The sequence below is a fragment of the Ambystoma mexicanum genome, chromosome 4p (genome assembly GCF_040938575.1).
Source record: "Ambystoma mexicanum isolate Mex_15411 chromosome 4p, UKY_AmexF1_1, whole genome shotgun sequence".
Taxonomy (NCBI): Eukaryota; Metazoa; Chordata; class Amphibia; order Caudata; family Ambystomatidae; genus Ambystoma; species Ambystoma mexicanum.
Window position 1 is genome coordinate 802043120 of NC_090927.1, and position 18108 is coordinate 802061227.

General features: G+C 41.9%; 1 long non-coding RNA gene across 1 annotated transcript in view; it reads left to right on the top strand.

The window, feature by feature from the left end:
• Window positions 1–3992: 3992 nt before the first annotated feature.
• LOC138452624 (uncharacterized) overlaps window positions 3993–18108 on the top strand; it is a 112551-nt gene continuing 98435 nt past the window's right edge. Inside the window, exon 1 of the long non-coding RNA XR_011260269.1 lies at window positions 3993–4055. This is a non-coding gene — a long non-coding RNA (uncharacterized lncRNA). The remainder of the gene's footprint in view (window positions 4056–18108) is intronic.

Here is an 18108-nt window from a genome sequence, read left to right on the forward strand (position 1 = left end):
TCGCTTGACCCATGGGCTAATTTAATCTATACAATATTATTATTATTTTGTATTCCCAATTGGTTACTGTTTTTGGCGATCTGCATTTATACTTATTTCATTTTATAAAACGGCGTGGATTGGTATATATAATTCTCTTTTTTATTTCATGCATCTCATCGAGGCTTTCCTCGATGTTATCCTTCTAGTCTTTGTGTTAATGTTGCAGGTGATCCGTGTTTTCACACGTGATCAATCTCCATGTGATCGCGACTTCTTTTGCTTCGGATGTGTTATTCGCGCACGGCGCCGCACACGTGATTATCCATCACGTGTTCGGAGGGTGCTTTTTTCTAAATTCTTTTGTTTTCTCATTAAATGGGTATGCCGATCGCACCGCGTTTAGATATACACAGCATAACAGGATTCAATGTAGACGAGAGATTAATGACGGTAAGGGGCTCGTACACTTTGAATGTTCAGTGTTTATGATGAAACAAGAATCGGCCCCTCGCGAACTGTTTTATATTAATGGATGTTGTGGTTTACTCAAACAGACATGCCATTTCAGGCGGGACGTTTTTAATGAATTAGATTGCTCGCATTGACATAATTCAAACTTTGGTAAGGAAGGTAATGGTTCACCCTTTGAAATATTTTTACTGATTTCAAGCGGTTTCACAACTTTGACTTATGCATGATTTGTTTCTCTAGATTTTTCAGGCGTGATAATAAACCCAAGACATTTAACACTACCCAATCAATCTATGGTAATTTTGTTTAAATTCGAGTTTGGTATCGTGTTACCCTTACAGGGTGTGGGAATGGGATTTTCTGGTGTTTACCAATTTTAACTGGTTTCTTATTTCAACATTGCATGGGGTATCTTTGACCTAATACTAGCGTTGACCCAATGGGTTCGGTGATGTGTGCTGTTTTGGTGGTTTTTTGGCACCTGGCGATGACATGCACGGATTTAAATTCAGAAGATATACACATTGTTATTATGGTGCATGGAGATCCACATGCACAACATTTACACTTCTTGTGGACAAGCACTGGGTAGCACATCAATTGTATTAACTGCGTATTGATGTTAGTTTAGAATATTGTCGCATGTTACTCCAATCATATACATATAAACAATGACATGTTCTTTTATTTTGTATTCTTTTTTCTTGAATTTTTTCTGTATATGCTGCCTGTGACAATGTTGCTACATCCATCCTGCTGGTAATGTATATATGCACTTGCCATTACCCTTGTTTGTTGTGCTCACTGTATTTCATGTCCTGGATTACTAATGGGGATTTTGATGCATTACAAAATTGTATATTTCATTTGCTGTACAGAGTTTTGCCTTGAGAAAGACCGAGCGAGGTCGAAACACGTGTTGGCATATCACTCTGTCACGCCACAACACACATTGGATGTGATGAAGATTAAACTTATAAAACTTTCATTATTGTGTTAACCAGATCAATTATCGCACAGGAAGTGTGCGAGAGGACTTCTCTATTTCATAATTGTTTTGCTGGCAGCGCATCCATAATGGGGGAATACCCATTGTTCCATTTGTCTTGTTAAGTGGGTTTGAGGTGCCCGCTTTTCCCTCAGGTTGCTGCAGCCAATCCTTCGAGGTTCAATCGATTTGATTTTGTAATATTCAATTACTCAAGCGCTATTTAACCTGGCACACCTCAGTCTTTCTGTTTTACTTTTATTTTCAAAGCAGACTCTTTTAGGGTCAGTGAACCTTTAACTAAAACGTTTCAGGCACTGACAGGGACTAAACAAGGACGTCCATGCACCGAGCAATTATGGGCATTTTGATGCAGCCCCTAGCTTGAGGATATCACACCATTTATGAGTGAGAACATTTAAAAAGAAGCATTGGCAATGGCAACAGTTTGGGCTTTTGTGTAAGAATGGGAAAGGCACTTGCCAGGTACTGCCATAGTGATATTAACTGGCTATTAATGGTAGCAGGTGCAAAAGGGCGCAAATGCCTGGGCATCTTATAGCTGTTCTTGGCAAATTCCTAATACTTATACACAAGCCAGAATTGTTGGCTTTGCCAATGCTTCTTTTTACCAGGACTTCGGTGAAGGACACGCTTAGTGCTGATGCAAAGTGGCTGTAGGCAGACCTGTTTAAGACAGTTATACTATACAAGCAGCATGTTTACAGTGCCAACTAAGTCATTAACTCGCAGGAGACACTGGTAGCCCCTTAGCATGTAAGGTTTGATGTTAAGACTTGATTAAATTGAGTTCAGAGAGTTCCCCTGAGGAGGTGTTTTTTGGCAAGAAGGGGCAGGAACTGGGTAAGAATGGCCATACGGATTGACATGGCCATGGTCAGTCAATAGGTGGGCAAACAACCAAACAGTACCTACAAGCTGTGTGTCCCTCCTCATATGCAATTTCTCGCTATCTGTACTCTAATGAAAAAGGTCTGTCTTATAGGTGGTGCTAAAGTGCCACTTAATAGCCCAATCTACAAATATCACTGTTTGAGGGTGACACAGTTATATTGCCCATTGCTCCATTTCCAGGACTCGTTTAATCAATAAAAACGTTCCGTTAATCCTCTGGGTATAGGGAATACTTGAGAAAAAAAGAAAGATTATGGTTTGCAACCTCAAGGAAGAATATTGTCAGGATGTACCCCGAATGAGATATATCGGGGTACACCTACACGTAATCCCTGTAACTTGCTTTAAATGTTTGGACTACAACTCCCATCAACCCTAGACAATAGTCAACAGTGAAGGATCATGGGAGTTGTAGTCCAAAACATCTGGCGATCCGCAGGTTGCAGGGCCCAATCAGGTGAATATCTGGCCACTTCCTCCCATTCTATTTCAATCCCAGTTTTTAAAAAATGAATTTGAATGTGGGGAGTGCCACTTCTTTATGTAATATTTATCGAGTATAAACTTGCAAGATACTATTTCCTGTTTCCGTGCAGCATCTGATCTTCTCGAAATCTTTCAGAAGCTGCCTCTTGTGTCTCATGGGCCCCCCATGCCTTTTCTTTATGTTAGCCAGGAAGGAGAAGGCCTCTCTTTCCAGAAATGCTCCAGTGCCATAAACACTGCTCGGAGTCAGGCAAGGAGTTTGCATTCACAGACAATCAAACAAGCTATTTAATTGTGTGACCCATCCCTTCAGTTGTGATTGCCCCTGCATCTAGTCGCTGTACCGGCCACAGACTTTCTGAATTCAAGATTATTGACATCAGAATGTATAGTAACATCTTGAGAAACAGTTTTAAACATGCAAGTGATAGTTATACTCACTGACGGCATTAGCACTGGGAGGATAGCTCAGGGGCAACGTGCTCGCCTTGGTAGCAAGACGACGCAGAGCAATACAGGTTCGATCCCCACGTCCGTGTTTGGAAACCTCTGGGTATTAAGCGCGTTATAAATAACCTATCATATCACTGTCGGATTGAAGAGGCCCAAGCATCGCACACATGCACGCGATATCATCTTTTATTGTGACAGCAATCAGCCGACACATGTGGCTCTAGCTTAGCGTCCCCAGCTCCAATAATGCTCCTTGTGGTGTATAATGCAATCGTAAACGTGGCCCTGCTCTTGCTGTGCAGGTGTAGCTTAGCTGCACACACGGCAGCGGGGCCTGCCTTCGATGCAGGGCTGGTGACTAGCTTCAGGCATTTGCAGCTTCATCTTGGGAACCAAGACATTCAGCCATCCGGATCGCGTCCCGTGTGAGTTATGACATCTCAGGCCAGTCATTCTGGTTCACTTTCAGTAAACACTGTTTCATGAAGCCTGACTATAGCTGTCTTACCCGTCCTTAAGCAAGGATGTTTTGCTGACCACAGGACCCATTCTAAAATGGCGATTCTTTTCATAGCTGGCTTCACTGTTAAGGGTTTGTGTTAGTAGTGAACAGCCTTACTTTCAGCCCCTACTCCCCGCCCCCACCACCGATCCAATGAAAACACAGCACCTTTACTTCCTCATACAGCCTGGAAGAATTCCAGTTGCAAACGCTGCCGAGGAGAACTAATGCGGGGGATACATTGAGAAGCTGTGTGAGGTAACAGATTGGCCCGAGCTTTTACAGAAGGTGGGCAGAATACGCATATCATGTTTAAAGCTAAAGCAGAGAGACACGAATAAACAACATACAGTAAACAAATCCGCAAACATTGACACTATATGGTCGGAGAGAGAGAACATACATTCCAGCGTGTTGCATCGAGTGTAAGTCTGTGGAGAGTAGGAGGCTTGAGGTGATGCTTCGCACTTGTCCTCCTGGCCTGTTTCTCTGCTGGTAGGATGTTGGGTCAATGTGATGCGCGTATGGTTCCTTAGTGACAGTTAGACCCGAACCTCAGAATGCACCGGTCAGTGTCCTCCCCCAGTCTGCCTTAAGAGTAACTGGACCCCTGGAACTACATGTAATAAAGTAACCTGAACATGCCTGCAGGCTCAAGAAGTTAGTACATGTGTCCTGGTCAGCTTTCATTCCTTTCCATGATATAATTTGAATCAATTTGATTTCATTTGATACTTTTGTATAGCGCACTTGACAAACGTAATCGTATTTAGGCGCAGAACGGAAAGATTCAAAAACACAACAGAAAAAACAAAGCATAACCTGCAAAGGAGGAAATCAAATCACTAAACCAGATGCAGTTCCCACCCCTGTCTTAGTTAATCAGGTAGGTTTTGACGGCCTTACGACATTGAATGAGAGATTGGAGGGCACACATCTTCAGCAGGAGGCTGTTCCCCAATTCTGGTCCATATACCTCGAATCTGCGGTCCGCCTTCAACACAAAATTAGAGAATTAATTATGCTATTCACAATCAAATTGAAAGATAAAAAAGGATGATCATTTCTCATATAAGATAGCTTGAGTAGAATCAGGGGAGTTGGTAGGTCTGGAAAAGACCCGGGGCTACGCTTATTTCGGAACTGTCGAGACTGGGGGCTAGCTAGCCTTTTGGTTGTAGCTCCTGAGATTCTATCCGGGGCTACAACCAAAAGACCAGGGGCTATAGCCCCCTTAGCCCCCCCTAGCAACGCCTCTGAGTAGAATAATGGTTGAACAAACGTGCTATTTGTGTTATTGGGTCCTGCGCAGCAACGTTGCTGCCCTTGGCTTGGCCTCATGGCGCTGTGGGTTGTGAAACAGAGCATATTGCGATGGTTAGTGAGTGGGTCTGGTGTGTAAGCATCTATGTGTTAAGAAATTGTGGCAATGTGTGGTTGAGATGCTTCTTGCTAGCTGGCCCCAAAGGGGTTATATGTCGTATTTTCACATTTTAAAGACTGAACACAAAAAAGACCGATTGTTTTTCAGATGTTTTTGTGTCGGCTTTAAAATGCTGAAATAAGACATATTCCCCTTCCCCCTTCTCCACCCTCTCCCACTAGATTTTTTCTAAATCGGGGTGTTTAACCGCCCCAGAATCCTTCTTTTTACCACACACCACCCCCTTCCTAGCACAACACACACTGTCTACACACACGCGCATATACACACACAGACACACGCACACAGCCCCACATTCATTTACCCGTCACTCCCACACCTGACAACAGCCCCTCCGCGCACTCGTGTGCGGCAGGGGCTTCACAGGTCAATTAAGAAAGACTGCCTAATAGCCCCTCCCCCCTCCCTGCCCCAGGGTCAATTACCTGGCCTGTGTAAACATAACCATGGGGAAGTGGTCGGTCATTACTATGCTCGATGCAAGTACGGCCTCCCGAGGCACAATAGTCCAATTTGGCAGTAGGTCCTTTGAATCCAAGTACCCTGCACTTTGGGATGCGCACCCGGAAGGCACCAGGAGCCACATTACAGAAACGTTGAACCGGTGCAAGGGAACCTTTGCATAATATTAGCACTAGGGGCCATATTAGAAAACCTTTGCACAATGACAAGTGTAAAGGTTTGCATGGTATTCGCACGAAGGCCTCCTTATGAAGAAATGACTCCTCCCTAACATGTAAGTACACACACCCTCCACTCCCCACCCTACATGAGACTCGGTGATCTGATCCCGTTTCCTCCCCTGGTTGCTTGTAAAGCCTTTGCTGACAAATTGCCCATCTTCCCCGCCCCTGTTGTTAGCCCCCCCACTCCCTTGTTTCTCTGCTTCCCTCTTCAAGTTGTTCCCATTATGATTGTAAAGCGCTCCGTTGCTTCTTGGAGCTTGGTCCGTGCTCAATAAATACCCTGATAATTATAATAATAGGGCAAAAATTGCCTTTGTGCAAAAAACGTATGCTTTCAATGCATTTTTGTCCCCGGTCAAAGTTTTCCCTGGTTCTAATACCATTGTATTAGCTCTAGGGCAAACTTTCCCGGGTGCAAAAATACATTGAACAATAGGTTTTTGCTCAAAGCCAAGCTTTGCCTTAGTGCTAATACCAGGAAAACCTGCACTTGTCATGGAGCAAAGGTTCTCTACCGACCTCAATGTTTATTGCACAAAGGCAAACTTTGCCCTGGTGCTAATACCATGCAAATTCGCCCCTGTACAAGTGCAAAGTTTCTGTAACCTAGCCCCAGGAAGGAAGGGAACCACGCGGAAATCCGTAGAGCACCATAAATAAATGGTCTTGTTTGTCTGTAAGTCATTGCAATAATAGTTAGGTAGGTATTAAGCGCAGCATTATTCTCAGCTAGTCAGCGCTGTGCAACTGATAGGACATTATGATCAAAAGCCAGAAGCACATCAAGGCCAGTAGCACATCAAGGCTTTCAGCGATCTGAAGTGTCTTGTATACATTCCGTGATTATAAATCACACAATAAACACAATGAAAATGAGAATGGTTTAAGATTTAAATTCAGAGAGAAATACAGAACAAAATATTAGTACACCACTGCCATCTAGCGGGAGTTTTAAAGAATGTTGTTTCCAATATGCACTGACCCTGAAACCCAAAACAAAAAACACGAGTTTTAACCTACATCCTGTGTATTGTCTTCGGGATTTAGAAGCTTGATTTCCTGTGTAGCTGGCAAGAATGGCGAAATGTTAACATTCGTATTTTCAGAGATCTCAAGTTTCATATGTGAGTAGTGCACCCAGGCATTTGTTTTGGTTTGTAATAGTTTGGTCATTCCTGCTCGACCAGAGTTTTGGGAGACTGCCAGCGCTCAGCCCCTGGCTAGCCCCGGCCCACTTAAAACCCTGGTGGGGTGTAGTATTTCTTCTCCAGTTCAGTCGTTTTTGAGGCATGTGTTTCCATGTTTGGGGGGCTGATGTTTGCTTAGGTTTTTGGAACGGTCAGTGGGGTGGGGTGTTTCCCTCAGTCCCGCCTTCTGTCCTGTTGCCTCTGCTCGCTTGAAGAGTTCCGAAATCTACTATGGTTCTGCAGATTAGGCGGTGGCTCTGAAAATCACACTCGTCAGCGTCACGGCTGGTGGTGATAGGCTTTAAGGAAAGGATCAAGATAATAGGGTGTGCAAACCCAAACTCTCTCTGGGCCTTACACAAACAGAGGACTGCCTCTTGTCATGGGGACCTCACCATTGGAAAGGGGTTGTGTTAGGACAGAATTAGATTTTTGGGGTCCTGCTGTCCCTTTTATTGGACCCCTAAAGTTTTTTGATTTTTTTTTTCCTTTGCTTATAGGGATCACTGACCTCTTTTTGTGGTCAGACGGACTTCTACAGAATCAACCTTTTGTTTTACTATATGGCCTTATTGTAGGCATGTGGCCCCCTCGAAACAGGAGTGCTTTTTATGCACCCCAGAGTTATTTATATCACCCTACATTGGTTTTAGAGAATAGGCCAGTGGCAAGTGTAATTTAGTTTTAGCTTCACCAGGGTTACAATCCAATTAACTGCATTAGTAGCCCAATGTACCTTATTGGTAGCCATTGAGTTACGCAAACATTTGTTAAAGGGGAAGTTCTCAGGAATTTTATTGGCCCAATGGATCGGGAATGTATTTTTGGACATGTATCGATCGATCCAAAACATTTCTCCAGTGCATCTTACCTTCGGTTTTCTTACATTTACACATGTGAAACTCACGGGTCGGAAACCGCCATCTTTTGCTAATCTTATCTGTTGATCTATCCCCCTACGTTCAAGTGCCCTTGCAGCAGTAAATCAGATCACCCGTCCTTCAAGTTGACAGCGACATGTCAAACCGATAAACTCTACCCCATTCCCATGACGTTAATGGACAGTATAGCCAAAAGTATGCTGTCATCGCTTATTAATGCAAATCCAGGAAGATCAACACACACACACACCTAGCATAAAAGTTTACTTTTTTCACAAAAAGAAGAAAACAACTTAAACTATTAAGAAAGTTCCAATAATCAGGAATTTACCAAGTTGTTATGTTTTTTAATTCAAGTTAAAAATAGAAGATTACATCCAAGGAATCATTGAAAACCTTTGTGACTATAATGATTGCAAGAAAATGTTGTTTACTACAAAGAATAGTTCCAAGGTTTAGTTCAACTGTCACATTCCTTCAAATCTTTTGGATTGCCGCCATCGATCTATTAATTGTGAAGTCAAAGTTACGTGTGGTAAAATCTAATGCAATTGAGTTCCATCTTGGATTTAGTATTGAAGCACACAGCGTTCGGTTTCTGAGAATTGAGTTCCATCTTGGATTTAGTATTGAAGCACACAGCGTTCGGTTTCTGAGAATTGAGTTCCATCTTGGATTTAGTATTGAAGCACACAGCGTTCGGTTTCTGAGAATTGAGTTCCATCTTGGATTTAGTATTGAAGCACACAGCGTTCGGTTTCTGAGAATTGAGTTCCATCTTGGATTTAGTATTGAAGCACACAGCGTTCGGTTTCTGAGAATTGAGTTCCATCTTGGATTTAGTATTGAAGCACACAGCGTTCGGTTTCTGAGAAGAAAGGTCTCCTTACACGTCAAAATGCAACACTTTGCCATCTGCATGTCTTCATATTATGAATGGGGGCATGTTCTGTATCACTGCCAGCACAAAGGGGCAAACTGGTGCCCCACCATCGTCCCAGAATACGGATATTACAGTTCTGTTACTGATGGTTACTGTCCAGTTCTGGTTAAAGAACCCATCCATAGGATGATTGTATCCGTGGCACACACATGTCCAAATGACCGAACTATGTAAATTTGGTAAGGCAAAAATATAAATCATTAACAAAGTTGAAAAATAAGTTAGACAATAAATCAACATGTTATTTAAATATCAAATTTTCAGCAAAATTCACGTTTACGTTGTCCAGTCTTTGCTTCAACTTGAATATCAATGCGGCACATCCTTAATCATCAAGAAAACAATTGCATAAATATTATGGAAACATTTCCTTACATTATTTTCTGATTTTCCATCACAGCAATGTAAATTGAATCCCTGTCTCGCTCGACAGTTCCTTTTAATGGGAACTTAACTTTTGTATGTTATGCTTCATTATAGTGAATCGTATCATTTCTTTCTGGTTACTCGCCACATTATGTCCTTGAAATTGTTAGTTTGAGACAAATAACAAAGAGACCCTATAGTGTGAGGCCCCATTGCCAAAGAAATATGCAAATAATAGGGGCGGTTCTGAGAGACTCTCTGCCAGACGTTAGTCCTGGTTACAAGAGCCTTACCCAGAGTCTTTAGCTTACTATCTTTCACAGAGAAGAAATATTCCAAACACATCACTCTTTGTACTGCCCTGGGACTTATGTCTGGCAGAGAGTCTCCCAGGACCCCCCTTGTTATTTCCATTGACAAAGAAAGGCTTTGTTTTCAGGGACAAATACTACAAAAATGAACAATATTATCTTCCAGTTTTAATTGTAAGCTGTGCAGTGAAATTGAGAAAATAATTTTACTCTTCAAACTAAGCAAATATTTTGTTGGCTCTTTCCTATAAATAGACACATTCTTAATATAAACTTGTTTAAATATTTTTATTCATTTGTTCAGCTAATTTTACAATTCAAATAGATTATGACCTGTCTTTAAAATCAAATTTATGTTGGTACAATCAATAATGACTAACTTCTTTCAACCCAATTCAAACAGTGTCCTAGAGTAATGATGACAGTTATATCCACGGTTTTATGTGAGTTTGATACAATTGTAACCAGTGGTATCATGAGCGTGGCCCCTTGTGAGGGGCTGCTTTGTGTCCCATGCCAAAACAATTATGTTGCCCTCTGAGCAGGGGCAAACCAGAAACAGGTGTCCATGTTATCTTATGTTCTGTTATTGTGATTTACACCGTTTACGGCTGCCATTTCAATGGTCTCCAGGCGGCCTGTCCCACTCCGCTCTGGGTCACTGCAGCAGCTGAAGCCTGGAGCAGTGCAGAACACGGACTCCACACAGTGTTGTGTGATCAGGGCCAGCCCGAGGCATGGACTGTCTGTGCAACTCACGTAAACAGAAAATAATGTGACCGTTGTATCCACCCGGGTGCCACATCACATGACTGGCCAGCAAAATATTTGGTTGAGCGCAATGAGGAAGGACTTTTTTGCTGCAGATCCTCTCACCCCGTGCTCAACCACACAATCCTGTAAGATTAGCGGCTTAAAATATGTAGAAAAATGGGATTTAGTAGCAAGTATGTTGTGGTTCTATGAATCTGTTTCTTATCACCCCACAGGCCGAATTCGGGAACACGATTCTCTTTATGACATATACTGATACGATCTCAGTAGATAGTAAGTTAGCCTATTAATTCATCTTGATCAGTCGTGAATTCCAGTGAATTGACTCAAGAAGGTGCTCAATATTATCTTTGTTTTTAGGTAGTGTTAATACAGCAGTTGCAGCTAGTGCACAATTCAACTTGAATATGAAGGTCAGTACATTCTACTTCTAACACTGAAGTGACAATTTTCTAAACTATTAGAAATTAAATTGATCTTTATATATATATACATATTTTTATATATGATGTCAGTGTGTTACCATCTGAAGAAGGGACAGAGCAGTCCCAAAGCGCGTAATGAATACAAGATAACTATTGAAGAGTGACCATTCCTATGTATAGATTTATCTTGTGTAATACACATTGTCACACTTTAAGAGATTAAGAACAATGTTTTAAAGTTTTCACGTTTCTATTATTCTACTATTTAACCATTTCTGTTACATTTTGAATCTACACTGTTTGAAAAACAATGAATTATGAATTAACGTGTTGGTTATGACTTGAATACTGTGTAATGAATATTCACGATTTTTATTTGACCCACTATTTGTTGTGGGATCATAAACATATTTATTTTCACAAAACAAATATTGTAAAATCTTTCTTGAATATTTCTGGGGGGTTCCTCATAGGAGTGCCTGGTCATTCCTTCACAATTTGAAGGACTTCACTTTTTGGCAGTCTGTGCAGCTGACCCGTGCCCCATGGCCATAGGGGCCCCCGCAGGCACCAGCGGACAGCCTGCATGCTTACTGTGGTATGACTTCTTTCTGGGCATGTATGATAAGGTTTGTCATAGATGCCCAGAAGGAAGGTCATCGTGCAGCCGTGGGGGTGGGGGAGGGTGCTGGACTGTCTGCCCATAAGGCTCTGGTCTAGTTAGGAGGTGATGCCTATCATGCTTGGTTTTAAACCAAGCATGGTGTGCATTGTTGTTTGGCTGGAGTGCGGTTTGTGGCTGCCAGTTCAACACTTTCTTCCTGTGTCCTGATGGCTTCTCTTTTGGACATCCTGTCCGGGACAGCAGTGTTGCCATGTGTTCCTACTTAGCCTGGCTGCCTGCGGAACAGCGGCCTGGAGCAGGACACAGACAGCCAAGCCAGCAGCGTACCTCCGCGCATGGTTCAGACCTGCCTTAAAAACCCTACTTTTTACCAAAAGGCTAGCAGAGACTGACTGGAAAAATTGCCTAATGAAGTAAACAAAGCAGAATTCATGACAGTGGCACATGATTACAAACAAGCAGTCCTTCAGGCCAAAAGCACCTCGTATAGCGAACGAATAACCAAGACCAACTCTAAAACCAAGGAGCTCATTGCCATCCTGCCATCCTTAGAGAATTAGAGTCCCCTACACCACCAGCGGAAGTCTGCAATAAGGACACAAACTGGTGTTCCAACATACAGAAGGCTTTGTCAGACAAAATAGGACTTCTTCAATCGAAAGTTGAAGCAAAAAAAATGACTACCCACCCTTCACACCCTCAACGCCCAACTATCCCAGCCATGGATACCAGCCCAATGCCTCTATTCGAATTCACAACTGTCACAAACAAGGAAGTCCTCAAAATCATCTCGAGCCTTAAACCATCAAGGTGGCTAGGTGACCCGTGCCCAGGCACGGCCATCAAGGACTGTGCTTCTGAACTCACCCCTTTTATTATGAGTTTAATTAACGCTTCTTTTGCTAACAACACAGTAGCCACTGATCTAAAAAATGCATGGGTTCTCCCACTTCTAAAAAAAACAACGCTGGACCCTAATACACCAACCAACTACCGCCCTATCACAACAGTGCCCTTCCTGTTGAAAATAATAGACAGAGTGGCTCACCTATAGATACAAAACTTACTGGATGTTAATAACCTCCTTGGCCTACGACAATTGGGCTTCCGTCCAAGACATGGAATGGAAACAGCTCTTTTGGACCTAAAAATCCAAATGGATGAACTAAAGGACGATCTAGCCCTACTTCTCCTACTTGACCTATTGGCAGCATTTGATCTTGTTGACCACAATATCCTATGCAAACACCTAGAGTCAGCAGCTCACTTCTCCCCTAATGCCATCTTGTGGATAAAATAATTCCTGTCAGATCGAACAATTAAAGTCTTCTCCCCTAGTGTGGAAGCATTACCTACCCCAGTAACCTGTGGAGTACCCCAAGGTTCATGCGTCTCTCCTACGCTATACAATATTTTTACCAAGCCTCTATTTGACCGTCTCGCAAACATGGGTGTCACCTATACTACCCACGCAGATGACACCCAAATCCTCATAGCTATTACAGGCGACCATGCCATAGACTCTGCCAAGCTCAATGCCATCTACCTAACGATGCAAGCCTTAATGACGATAAGAGGGAGCTGCTTCTCATAGGGTCTCAACTCTGCCTTACTAAACTAAACAAAGCCTTCCAATCCTTCGACATTGACAGTAACATTATAAAAGTATCTAAAGAAGTAAAAACCCTCGGTTTTTACCTGGACTCCTCCTTAACTCTAGACAAACAGGTAAATGCTACTGCGTCAGCAACAGCTTACACTTACAAGCTGATCAACGCATGTAGACGTTTCTTGTCACCAGACAGTTGCATCACGCTCGCTAGAACACTTATCTTGTCCATATTGGACTACTGTAACGCCCTTTACGCTGGCACCAAAATTCAAAACATTAAAAAACTGCAGGTCCTACTAAATATTGCCTTGAGAGCGGCACTTAACATTCCCAAATCTACTCACATATCCACCACCAGACAAAAGGTGCACTGGCTTTTGGTGCAAGAAATATCCTGACACGAACACACAAATGTCTGTTCAAAGTAGCGCCCACAAACATAGCAGACAAAATGAACAGAGCCCATGCTAACCGGCCGACTAGCTCAGCTAACCTGAACCTTCTAGCCACACCTAGAATCAAACTGCAAAAAGCCGGAGGTAGCAGCTTCCCTACAATAGCTGTGAAACAATGGAATGCCCTGCCAGCCAAATTCAGAAATGAAAACATCTTCTGGACTTTCCGTAAACTACTGAAGATCCAACCTCTTCACACAGGGAACAAATTACTAACACATGTTACACAACACGTGAATAGCTGGATCCTCTAATCATCTAATCACTGAACAGTACTCTCTAGAGGGCCAGTTCTGCCCACGTATGTATGTGATCAACAGTATTATGCTGATACCTGTATATGAAATGTTGCCATGTATGTATGTAAATAACAGCACTATCATGAAATCTAAGTAATCCTCAATGATATGCAAGAGGCCAACAACCGTGTGACAAAATCATTGTAACTAAGTAATGTATGTACTTTTCACCCCTGTAAGATAAGCGACGAGATGCCTACAGGTTAAGTGCGCCATTTAAATATCAAATAAATAAATAAATAAATAAACTCCTTATAGAATTTTGTAAATTCCTCATTAATCCCTGTTTCAGAGTAACGTAGCTTGTGATTTTCGTCTTTGATCGCCAATGTGTCCACGCTCTTTATCTAACTTAACAGATTCCGATAATACTGTTTCCGGTCTCTCGCCTTCCCCATGTCGTCTGGCCATGGCAGGTCTAACAAAATATCTTACTTCCCTATCTGCTAGTTGTTCATATATCTCCAATTGCTCTTTGATCGCTGCTAGCTGAGTGCGGTGCGGATTTCCTGCATTTACAGTTTCTAGTTTCTGGAGCTCATTCTCACTCTTAGCCAGATCCCTACGTATATCTTTCAGTACCCCGAATTCACGCGACATGGCCATTACCCTAATATACACCTTAAAAGCTTGCCAGAGTGTGGCTTGTGATTCTGTCCCATTGTCGTTTAAGATGAAATACGTGCGTATACAATTTTCCAGGTCAGTGCCAAATACTAGGTCTTGTGAAGCTAGTGACTTAAACCTCCAGGGATATCGAGTTCGAGCCACGTCGTTCCAATTTAGACACATCTTGATTGGGGAATGGTTGGAGTAGGTCCGAGGCAAAATGCCAGGCTCTGTAGTCTGCCCGACCAGGTGGTTCGATATAAAAAAGACATCTATCCTAGAGGACATATCATTTACAGTGGAATTACACAGCCACACTAGTGGCTGTGTAGTTATGGTTAAGTTGCTGTTTCCATAGGAAGAGCACTTTTTGGGCGGTTTATATCTTCGCTCTCCCTCGACGAATCCTCACCAAACTTTGCAAAAACAGTATATGGGCCACTCTGAATTTGTTTGCAAAGTTTGGTGAGGATTCGTCCAGTGGGGGACAAGTTATAGGGGGGTCCCAAAACGTCTTTTTTTCCCATAGACTGAATGGGGGAAAAACTTGGCGCACAGCTACAGGCCAAACCGCTGGACGAATTTTCACCAAATTTGCGGCAGGGGCTTGGTCCAGAAAGCGTACTTTAGTAAATTTGGTGACAATTTGTGCAGTACTTTTCTTTAAAATGATCAAAAAGTAGGTCTACAAAAAATTACTGATACCTATGTCCGCTCCGCAGTCACACTTCCCTGTTCGTTTCGCGGACAAGATGCCGATTGGCTAAGGGGCTGGCGGCATGACCGCGGACACGCAACGTCTCTGTGGATTGGCTGCAATGAGCCGTGCTGTTTGTCAGATTGTTTGTATGCGCGCGACAGCGCAGCGGGCACCAGCGGCAAAATGCTATTTCGAAACTTATTTTGCTGTGTCATAGTGCTTGGGGTGGTTCACACTGTCAGAGATAGGTGAAAAAATGTATTTGTTCAGGCGGTAGGTGTTAATATTGTATTCTCTATGCACGCCTTGTTCGGAATGTTTGTGTGTACACAAAATGAGGGTTTTAATAGGGGTATTATTTCAGGCTGTCCTGCACACAGGCACCTTGAAACTGTTGTAAGGACATGCGTGGTGTTAGCGAACATTGCAATTGAGTACATGTCGTTATTACATTATTTGTTCCTATGGGTGTGCTATTGATTAGTACGCCGCAATGGGTGTGACATGCTGCAGTGGTTGTGGCCAGGGCCTAGAGTCTTGGATGCATGGCCCTAGGCCGAAGGCCATACTTTCAAGACTGTAGGTCCTGGCCACAACCACTGCAGCATGTCACACCCATGGATACAACTGTAGTATTGAATATCGATTAGATGGTTGTGGGGAGAGTGTACAGTCTTGGCTGCATAAGTTATAATGTCTGTGATAAAATAAAAAAAGCATATTAGTGTTTGCATTTTATGAAGACTTCTTACATTGTATAATAGACAGTTTAGCTTTTTTTTTACCCTCATACTTAGTTTACAAAACAGTGTACTGTGCATTGTGCTCAGTTTCTGTGTTTGTTTTTTAAATCCTTGGGTCTGGGAGAAAAAAATCCTTGGCAGATTAGAAAAACCCTTCATTTGCTATTCTACAAACTATTTCTTTCCTTTCTTTGAGTGTTTCCTTGTTCTTTCTGATTTATGTTATGCTTGTAGCCTTGTTGATATTTTTAAAAGCAGTTAGATACCTGTTGGCGTATTCTAACTGTATGTAGGCTTTCACTTCATTTTTTGGTAATGTTGAAGTACACATTAGTCATAACATTTTGGCTTTAAGAAGATTAAGTACGCATTTGTAAGATTAGCTGGCAATCTCTGCTTCAGAGTAATGGTGCTATCATTACATTTCACCCATCCACATTTCTTTTTGAAGTATGCAGTGTAGTGACCTGCATTGGTTGTAGCTCCTGCATGGTAGATTATACCTACTGTTGTAAAGGTTTTCTTTGCCAGTGACACTTGACCGTGTGTGAATCCAGTCAGCTTGCAGTTGTTTTTGGTACCATCTGCATTATAACGTAGCAGCATAAGGATTATGTACTCACTATGTGTTTGTATTAGTAAGGTGGAGCGATTGTCTGAATTGCACATAGTGCACAATCTGCCATGGTTTGCATTCTGTACAAGATGCTGAAATGGAATGGATTCACAATTAGGTATGGATACATACACAAATCACTCATTTGGGATTTGTTCCTGTATGACATTGCTACAGAGAGTGCATGTATGTTTCCACATGTATGAAATCTGGAAGATTTCATTTATAGGTATGCTTTTGTTTTCCAGTACTTGTAGTAAGTACATTAGAAATTCTTGTGGATCTTCCCGTGTGTTTATAGTGAATCTCACCATTCCAGCACAGTAGTCCAATTCTTGTCTTATTCCATGAACACTGTACGTATTGTCAGGATTGTTTGTTGCGTTTCTATGAAGGACTAACATTTGCAAACACAATTGGTCTGTACTGTGTAAGTAAATATTGTTCACCATTGGTGGCAATTGAAATAGAATATTCATTGCTACATTTGCATAGCAATTTACACCACTTTTATTAGAAAATTTTAATGGACCAGCTAGTTCTGTTTCAGAGTGCTTTTTTCGGAGTTTCTCTTCCTTCTTTGAAGAAGTACCTGGTTTACTTTCCCTAATAGGTTCTTCTTTGCTTGTGGTAATTGATGACCCTTTTCCTTCTTTTCTTTTCTTTGAAGGATTTGCTATCAGAGTCTGTTGCATTTCTGATGGAATTACTTTTCTTTTACCACGTTTAAATTTTTCTGGAACAGGATATTGTTTCAGATGGGGGGTGTACAAGGATAATTTTAATATTTTGTCAAACCCAGCTGTGTTGGATATTGAATTTTCTAAACTACTTAGTCTTGTTGTGGCTTGCTCATACATGGGTAGGGTCATACCATGTACGTCTAGTTAGTCTGTGGCGCAAATTTCAATTATTGGTTGCATTTCTTTATTTAACATTGTTTCATTGAATTTGACACAGCTTGCAAGAGTTGGCATTAGGGCTGTACAATTGACATTTTTGTGCGCTAATTGTTCCATAACATCAGTAGCACATGCATTATTGCCGTAAAGTGCATGAATGTGCCAGTTTTTCAATATTGCTTGTGCTTCCTGAGATAGTACACCAACTCTAATATTTTTCAGGATGTTGGCATAAGTGAGATCTGCTGATTGCTGCTTGTTTTCTGTTAATTCTCTGTATTGGAAATGTTGCCAAAGGTTGACATTTCCTATGCTGCCAACAGTTTTACAGCAGAGTTTGTGTCCTACGGTTTTAAAAATAGGTTCCCCTTTCACTGGTGTCAATTGTAGACGATCTCCAAAAACGATAATGTGTTTTCCTGAAAAGAGTTCTTCGTAGTTTGTTTTAAGTACTTCTTGCAATCTGAGGTGAATTAAAGCCAACATTAGGTTGGAGACCATGCTCACTTCATCTGTTAGTAGCATTTTCATTTGTTTTAATACTCTGCATAGTTCCATTGCAGCTTCTGCAGAAAGTTTGTAGTAGTCTAATTTGTTTTGGTGTTCTACTGGAAGAGGTAGTAATCGGTGTAAAGTGACACCGCCTATGTTTTTGGCAGCTAAACCTGTGGGGGCAGTTACAACAGCTGATAGTTTGTTGTTTGTCAGTTGCTGAAGGAACTTGCTGATGATT